The following is a 9,491-nucleotide window of genomic DNA, read 5'->3' on the forward strand; positions in this document are numbered from 1 at the left end:
ACTGTGAGTAGCTATGAGGTCACGCCTGGATTTCACCTTGGGAAGGGGAGGGAATCAATGGTGCTAACACTGTTGGGAACTCTTCTTTGGTCTGGTAATTACCAATATTCTCCAATGTTCTTATCTCTGTTGATACTTTTGTCAGGTTTCCCAGCCGAAGAGAATCATCATAATGAAGAAAGACAAACAAAGAAAGAAAGAAAAACAAAACACCGACATAAATTTTCCGAAGAATTACTGCGGGAACTTAAGGAAATATTTGGAGAAAACTGTTATCCCGATTACACAACTAGGAAAACACTGGCCAACAAATTTGAATGTCCAGTGAATGTAATAGATGTAAGTTCAAGATTTTTTTTTTTTTTTTTTGAAACAGGGTCTCACTCCTGTCACCCAGGTGGATTTACAGTGGCACAATCACAGCTCACTGCAGCCTCCACTTTCTGGGCTCAGATGATTCCCCCACCTCAGTCCGCTGAGTAGCTGGGACTACAGGAGCACACCACCCTGCTGGGCTTCGTATTTTTTTGTAAAAAATGGGATCTTACCATGTTGCCCAGGCTGATCATGAACTCCTGGTGTCAAGAGATTCACCCGCCTCAGCGCCCCAAAGTCCTGGGATTACAAGCATGGGTCACCACATCCAGCTATTTCCTATAACATTAAAGGGCAATGAGTACAGATGGAGGTAGAATGCAGGGGATTGGATAGGAAGGTACAGAATTCAAAGAAATGGGAGACAGCAATTAAAATATATATGTATATACAGTTAATCCTCCATATCCACTGGGTCCACATGCAGATTTGGAAAGTTAAAAAATGAAAATAGGATGGGTGCTATGGCTCTCGTTTCCAGCCCTGATCACATCACTGCATTCCAGCCTGTGTGACAAAGTGAGACTCTGTTTCAAAAACAAGGGGAGGTCGGGGTTGGCAGGGGTGCACAAATAACAATACAAAAATTTTGAAATGATACAAATTTTAAAACAATACAGAATAAGAAATATTTATGTAGCATTTGTGTTATATTAAGTATCAGGTATTGTATGTCATCTAGAGATGGTTTAAAGCATATGAGAGAACATGCATAGTATATATGCAAATGCCACATCATTTCATAGGTATGAGGGCCTGAGACATTCTCAGATATTGGTATCCGTAACCAATTTCAGAGAAAATTGTACACACGCACACAACAATATGAAAAATATTTTAAGCAGTATATAGCATTTCATTGCATAAGAAATAGTATTATGTACTTGTGAAAATACAGTGGGTATGTATTGTGAAAACCAGACTGCAGCGAGGCAAATTTGGAAGCAGTGGATGAGTTGATGCTGCTGTAGTTAGCGGTGGTGACGGTGGTTTGGGCCAGCTTGCTAGCTGTGCAGGTGGATGAGACTAATGAGACTGTAGATGTTTGAGATGAAGCTGACAAAGTTTACCATGTGTGGGATATGCTGTGAAAGATAAGGTGGACTCAAAGGTTACTTGGACGTTTGACTTAAGTCTATGGAAGATGAGAGTTGCCTTTTACTAAGGAGGGGACCTAGGGAGGAGCAGGTGTGTCAGAGAAATCAAAATTTACATTTTGGACACATGAAGTTTCATATGTCAGATAAACATCCAAGTGGAAACGCTAAGTGAACAGTTGAATATGCAGTTCTGAAGGGTTGGGAGAGCACTTAGCTAAGATTTAAATCTGAGAGTTGTCTGCTAGTGAGCTGACTGATGGGTGGTAGCCCCTAGTAGCTTCAGAATGAGGGTTGAAAAGATCCAGGCAGGATTAGAAAATTGGGACTTTCAACCCCATCCTCCAACTTCTGGAGAGGAGATGGAGCTGAAGGTTAAATTGATCACCAATAGCCAATGGCTTAATCAATCATGACTATACAATAAAGCCTCCAGGAAAAAAAAAAAAAAAAGGACTGAGTTTGAAGAGGGTCCAGATAGTTGAACATGTGGAAGTTCCTGGAGGTGGCTTATCCAGGGAAGGCAGGAAAGCTCTGCATCCCTTGCCCTATATCTCACCCTATGCATCCCCTCATCTATATCCTTTGTAATATCCTTTCTAATCAACTGATAAACCTAAGTGTTTCACTTAGTTCTGTAAGCCACACTGGCAAGTTAATCAAACCCAGAGAGGAGGTCAACAGTAGCCCTGACCTGAAGCCAGTCAGTCAAAAGTTTCAGAAGCCCAGACTTGCAACTGGCATCTGAAGGAGGGGCAGTCTTGCAGGACTGAGCCCTCGACCTGTGGGATCTGACAGTATTTCCAGGAATGTAGTGTCAGAATTGAACTGAAGGACACCCAGCTTGTGTGCACTGCAGAACTGTTGGCCTGGTGTGTGGAAAAACACATTTGCTCACACAAGGCTTTCCCTGATGATTGTTGTGGTATGAGAGCAGAGGAAAAATGGTTTCTTTTTTTTTCCCTCAGAGTCATACAACAAATATATGCTCAGGAAGTTATTCAAACAATTGTCCTCTTTAGTTGTAACCTGTGAACCAATGCATGTAAGAATTATGTCCATGTAAGAAACAGAAAAGTGGGCCAGGTGCAGTGGCTCATGCCAGCACTTGTATTTTTTGTAAAATACAAGTAATCCCAGCACTTTGGGAGGCTGAGGCGGGCAGATCACCCGAGGTCAGGAGTTCAGCGCCAGCCTGGCCAACATGGCGAAACCCCATCTCTACTAAAAAACAAAAAAATTAGCCAGGCATGGTGATGCACCTGTAATCCCAGCTACTCGTAGTCTGAGGTAGGAGAATCAGTTGATCCCAGGAGGCGGAGGTTGCAGTGAGCCAAGATTGTACCACTGCACTCCAGCCTGGGCAACAAGAGCAAAACTCTGTCTCTAAAAAAAAAAAATGAAGAAAAGGAACAGAAATGTGGATGTTAGAAAATACACCACTAATTCTCCTTCCTGGGAGAGTATGAGTAAAGCAGCAGAGTTGTGCGAACAATGCATGACGAGCTGGGACAGCCGGGAGCCTCTTCTGTGGCACAGAGTGGGTTTCTTAGTGAACAAGCAGAACATTGCATATGGGTCACAAACAGGCTGGGGAGAGATTCTAGAAAGCCACGGTTTACATGTAAACCATGGTGTCACCGTCTCCAGTGAAGGAGGTTATGGTTCTAGAAATGCACAGTGCATGACCTGTGTTACCACATGTGCCTCCTAGGATAGATTGCCTTTATTATGTATATGCTCTAATGTCAGCAGACAAGTCAGGGATTCTGTTTGGAAGAGGCTTAAATAGAAAAATCCTCCTACATTAAGGAATGCGTGTAAGAATATAATGAGATAAGTAGAGTTAATAAAATAATATTATCTTTTCTCTCTAGAATTGGTTCCAAAATAAAAGAGCCAGACTTCCACCTGCAGAAAGACACAGAATATTTGTTCTTCAGAAAAAGCATTATTTTCCAGTCCAAGCCCATCCATTTTTAAGCTGCCGGGAGGCCCAGGCTGCAGCTCCCAACTATGCCACAGAGCAGAGCTTCTCTGGAGCCCAGGGGGTTTTGATGAGAAGAGCTGGTTGCTCCCTTCTGGAGAAACAGAAGATTCCCAGTCAACAGATGGGCTACAATTGCTTCTCTTTGGAGAACCAAAAGATTCTCAGTCAACAGGTGGGCCCCCAGTGCTCTTATCTGGAGAAACCGGGGATTCCCAGTCAACAGGTGGCCTCCCAGAGATACCATCTGGTCACAGGCACTGGAAAGCAACCACACTGTCCTTTGGAGTATGGAGGTGACACAAGAAGTGGGCATTCTACTGACTATCGTTTTCTCAGCTACAACTCTGCAGTATGCCTTCATCCTCCTCCATCTTCTGTGCCATATTTTCATGGAGAAAACACTGAAACCAGGGAAAGCCAGCATGCAAGTCCCTTCCTTTTGGATTATGCTCAAGGCGCATATGGGGTGAAGAAAGACCACTGTCATTGCTCATTCTCTCTCTCACTGCTGCGAGAACAGCAGCAGAATGATTGGCAGTATCATCCGCAGCAGCACCAACAGCCTCAGAATTACTTAGAGGGGATGATGGTCCAGGAACGGCTGCCGATGGACTCGGGCCCTTGGGATCTAGGGAAGCAGTGGCCCTCTGCTCAGTTACAGCTGCAGAGTCAACTGCCTCAGAATAATGGAAAGCGGTTGTGCTCTCAACTGCAGCACGTGCCTCCCCAAATAGCTGCCGACTCACCCCTGCTGTGTCTGGGGCAAGATATGCAGGAAGAGGCTTCAGAGCAACCCCAGGGCCCAAGTGCAGCAACTTTAAGGTGAGGAGTAGGCAAGGGTCTGCAGCAGGGAACCAAGGATGCAGCTCTGCAAAGTAGTGCTAAGTGTCAGAGAACCAGTCACCTACACAGTAGCCCAAGGCAAAGCCCTTACCAGAAGCCTCCACATTAATAAAAAAAAAAAAGCCAGGTGAGGTTGTTTGAGCCCAGGAGTTCAAGAAAAGCCTGGGCAACATGGTGAGTCCCTGTCTCTATAAAAAACTTTTTTAAAAAATTAGCTGGGCATGATGGTGTGCTCCTGTGGTCCCAGCTACTCAAGAGGCTGAGGCAGGAGGATCACTTGAGCCCAGCAGTTCAAGGCCAGCTAGGGCAATATTGGAAGATCCCATCTCTACAAACAAAACTAAACAAAAAAATTAAAAAAAAAAAAAAAATTTAGCTAGGCATAGTGGCTTGTACCTATGGTCCAAGCTACTTCAGAGGCTGAAGTGAAAAGATCACTTGAGCCTGGGAGGTGGAGGCTGCAGTGAGCCGTGATCATTCTACTACACTCCAGCCTGGGTGACAGAGTGAGACCCTGTCTGTGAAAAATAAAATAAAAAAGAAGAAGAAAACTAAAACTGTCTACAGTGTCCACATGTGTTATAGCTCCTGACCATATAGTTTATGGTGGCCTTGAAAAGTCTGACTCCATATAATATGGACTGAAAAACTAGCAAGCACAAAGATTGCAGGAGCATCGCTCAAACCACATCATGCAAAGTCTGACGACATTTTGCCTTCAGAAGGAGGCTCTTGCCCAGCCCCTGCTTCAGGCATTGTTCACCTCAGAGGCAATATAGCCAACAACAGAGTAACCACAAAGTCCCACAGCAGTGACAATTGGGTGGGGGGTTCTAAAGGCTCCTCTTGCAAAACTCTCTCCTCCATGGACCACAGCAGTATCTCCAGGATGTGGCGTACCACGACCCAGCTGTATCTTCTCAGCAGCCAGCTCCACCGAAGAAGCTCTGCCTGTGAAGGGAGCTGTGGCAACATCAGCCCGGCCTTTGTACATCTCAAAAGCAGCCCAATATAAAGGCAAGAGCTTTTAATTGAAAGGCATTTAAAGACACAGTACATAAAGCCAGGCACAATGGCTCACACCTGTAATCCTAGCACTTTGGGAAGCCAGGGCAGGAAGACCTCTCTCAGCCCAGGGATTCAAGACCAGCCTGGGCACCATGGCAAGACCTTGTCTCTAGAAAAAGGAAGAAGAAAAAACTGTACAAGAGGACTCTGAAAAGCCTCAGGAAGTTGCTGTGCTGAAGCAACCCCCACCAGCCCTCTTAGCTGGCAGCTGCTGCCCAGGAATCCAGAGTTTGTGACCAAATCATCTAGGGATGTGACACCAAGGCCAACAAAGATCTGAAGTACCCAGGTGAGTCTCTGAATGTCAGGTGCTGACCTGATTTTTTAGAAAAGATCAAGTGTCTTTGAACTTCCAGGTCTTTTTAATAGTTTTGGTCTTTGACATGTAGAATTATTTCTGAAAGATTCCAGAGTTTTGTCAAAGCATATATTATAATATGAATTAGGCAACTTGCGTTAAAAGCTGAAATTTCCCACCAATTCTCTATTAGATGCGTCCTACATAGAAATTCTTCCAAGTGTTCCAAAGAATACACAGCCATAGAAACACAGTATTTCAACTTGACTGGTGAAGAATCAAAATAAAGTATAAAGTAATAAGCTAGCACAGTTAATAAGAATGAACTAGATCTATAGATACATGTGAGATTTATGAGGCACAATGTTCCATTCTTTTTTCCAGAGCAGGAGTGGATGTTTATTTAAAAGGACTTTAGAACAGGAAAGAAAGGAAAGTAAGTTTGGAAGAAACCTAAGTTGGGACATGAAGGTCAAGTGTGGTCTTTAACCTTGATCTTAGGACTTTATAGGGTGACCCCTTTTCCATGATTCTTCTTTTAGGGCAGTCTGCCCACATGGGCAGTACTTGAAAAATAAGCACACCAAGTATGTTTAGGAAGTTGTATGTGAACCCATCTGAGGCTTTTCCTCCCCTTTCTGGTGGAGTGCCCCCAGGACATATTCTACCATTTGGTCTCTTGATGCACATGCCCCAGAATTTGCTGCTCCCTGGCATCTGCATTCAATTAACACTTTAGTGTAACAGGTATGGACCATCAGAAAATGGCCTCTCCCTGGCCCTGGTGGCCAGTTTATCGCCTTTACAGAGGCAATGTGAAACTTGTTGAACCATCACTTGGCTTTCCTAGGGGGTGGGGAAGAGCCCTCTCCTGCCTGGCTCATGCCTGTCTAACTACCTGTAAAATTTTCCCCCTCAAGAGCCCAAGACCTCAAATCTTTGAAAGAAATTAGACGAAGGTCAGTCTTCTGTAACTGCTTCCCGCTGACAAAGGGGCTGTGTTGGTTCTGCAGGTCTTGGCCTCTTGCTAGCTGTCAGGGTAGGAGGGTGACTCCGTGGGTTGGCAAAAGTAGTATCTAGCAAGGTCCAAGGGAGACAGGGGCAGGAGTTTGCCTTCCTGTCCCACTAATGGGCAGTCTAGGGGTCCCCTGTAGAGGGGTGCCTCTTGAATATTGAGAGGACAGTATCCCACACTGAGGATCATCTGGAGCTTGATGGCCTGAAGGCAACAGGAGACAGATTGTGTTACTAGCTTTAGAAGACACAGACCAAAGCAAAATAAGGGAATGAGGACGGCTCCAAAAAATTAAGGCTGCCAAGATGCCCAGGTAACTGGTAGCCATGGTCATGCCTGCTAAGACTTGGGCTGCCAACTTATTTCAATGTGCCCAGAACTAGAATATTGGTCCAGATTTTTAAGTTACCCATCTCTTTTGTTTCTTCTGAGCTGCAGTGAGAGATCACTGGTTGGTTCACAGAAATAAGCAAGGTTAGGCTACAATGCAGACAAAAGCTTAGAACTGATGACATTAGAAAGTAATAGTAGGTGTACCATAAATTGTGACACATAGTTTTTCTCCTTACAGTCCTCCTTTTTATTAAAATCATGATAGGAATGATGTGTTTGTAAAATAAACGTTAGCCTTATCATATTTGGCCTGATTGCATAAAATGCAGCAAGGATAATTATTTTTACATAGGCTTTTAAAATTGGCTTTGATGGAACTCTGTTCCATAAGAAATCTCAGATAAGACATTTTAAAAGCCAAGCACAGCCATGGGTTTGTACCCTCAAATACCTATGAGAAGGGTAGATTTCTCTCCTCGTGAGGTCTCTAGATAACTTGGAGCACCTGGGCCTGTTAGACAGTGACCTTCTTTACTCACCACAGGTTAGGTCCCCATACAGGGACTCTGTAGACAAGGTATGAGGCCAGTCTCCCCAAGGAACTTTTATTGGCCCTATAAGTCGAGCTTGATTTCCTTAAAGGAAAGCATGCCATTCCAGTCAAAGTCCTGGTAAAACAGCCAATTTCTCCAATGGTGTCCTGTTGCAAAAGAAAACATTCTAATTGCATTTATGCAAATAACTATATTGCCACACATTAAGAATATTCACACATAGTTTCCAAATTCTGGAGAAATCAGGTAGAGAGAAACAAATGTGCTCCAAATTTTGTTCACAGGAGTATACTCAATTGTGAAAAGCTGAAAAGAAAAGTTTTCTTGGCTCTGAAAAACAAAGGATTTTGCAAAAAGTCAAAAAGATTACTTCACTCTTCTATTAGTTCAGTGCATTCAGTTAACTGTCATTCCACTTGGTATTCATGAACATTTCAGCTGTTAATATATGTATCTGCTTGGCGATCTGCTTTTAATTAAGCTGACTTTTAACCATAGCGCTCTTAAAAAAATCATTTTACATCTCTTATTACCCTACTTTATCCAGCCCAAATGAACAATACTTCTGGCCTTTGAACATTACCAAAAGTAACCTCACAGGTGAAACAAATCTTAACTAAGGTTATGACTTAACCATGAGCATATGAGGTACTTTTAAGGAGGTGGCAAGCAGTTTTTAAAACATTTAAAGCCTCCACAGGTAGCTCAGAGAAAGGAAAATTCAAGAAGGGAAGTCAGAAGTCATTCATGGAGAGGCAGAGAATACAGTGATTTTTACCATTCCTACAAATGGTTTGCACAGAGAGAGAGAGGCCTGAAGTCTGGCTGGTAAAAATTTTTACACTTTTGCCAGCGTGCCAGGCTTCTGGGTTCCCTTTCCCTGATGAGCCCTAGTGACCCAGGAGTCCTGTGAAGGGGGCACAGATAAAGAAGTTATCTGCATACGGCAGAAGTTATGCCCCCTCTCACAGGGGGGATTGCTAAAATTGCTGCCTGGACCTTCACTGACAATGCTGTCCCAGGTGGTACTTTTTGCTGCTGCCACAGTGGCCGTCTCTCTGAAGAATGCAGCCTTCCTAGGTCCAGGGGTATTGCAGGCAACAAGAACCTTTCAGACAGGGCAGCCACACCTTGCCCTTCTACCACCTCTTCCTGAATATCAAGGAAAAGTTCATCTTGGACTGATCCCTGAGGAATTCTTCCAGTTTCTTTATCCTAAAACTGGTGTAACAGGACCCTATGTGCTCGGAATTGGGCTTATCTTGTATGCTTTATGCAAAGAAATATAAGTGATTACCACAGAGACCTTCTCTAGCATATTAGTAGTAGGGTTACTTGTCTATGCAATTAAAAAATATTGTGCCTCTTTTGCAGAATTTGCTGATAAACTCAATGAGCAAAAACTTGCCCAACTAGAAGAGGTAAAGCAGGCTCCCATCAAAAAAATCCAGGATACAACTGATTTGGGAGAAGTCACATCAGGTCCTGTCATTACCTTTTTGATGTGCAGAGGAATCACATTCCTATGGCTTTGGAGGTTACTTACTGGGAACGACTGTATAGAGTGTACAAGGAAGTAAAGAATTGCCTGGGGCCAGGCACGGTGGCTCATGTCTGTAATCCCAGCACTTTGGGAGGCCGAGGCGGGCCGATCACAAGATTAGGAGATAGAGACCATGCTGGCTAACATGGTGAAACCCCGTCTCTACTAAAAATACAAAAAAAAATTAGCTGGGCTTGGTGGTAGGCACCTGTAGTCCCAGATACTGGGGAGGCTGAGGCAGGAGAATGGCGTGAATGTGGGAGGTGGAGCTTGCAGTGAGCTGAGATCACGCCACTGCACTCTAGCCTAGGTGACAGAACAAGACTCCGTCTTAAAAAAAAAAAAAAATTGGCCGGGCGCGGTGGCTCAAGCCTG

At 44.0% G+C, this 9,491-nt stretch overlaps 1 pseudogene; it reads left to right on the forward strand.

Moving 5' to 3' along the window:
* Positions 1–8,583: 8,583 nt before the first annotated feature.
* LOC105514559 lies at positions 8,584–9,136 on the forward strand (annotated as a pseudogene).
* Positions 9,137–9,491: the final 355 nt, after the last annotated feature.

Source organism: Colobus angolensis, unplaced genomic scaffold (genome assembly GCF_000951035.1).
Source record: "Colobus angolensis palliatus isolate OR3802 unplaced genomic scaffold, Cang.pa_1.0 Scaffold248, whole genome shotgun sequence".
NCBI lineage: Eukaryota > Metazoa > Chordata > Mammalia > Primates > Cercopithecidae > Colobus > Colobus angolensis.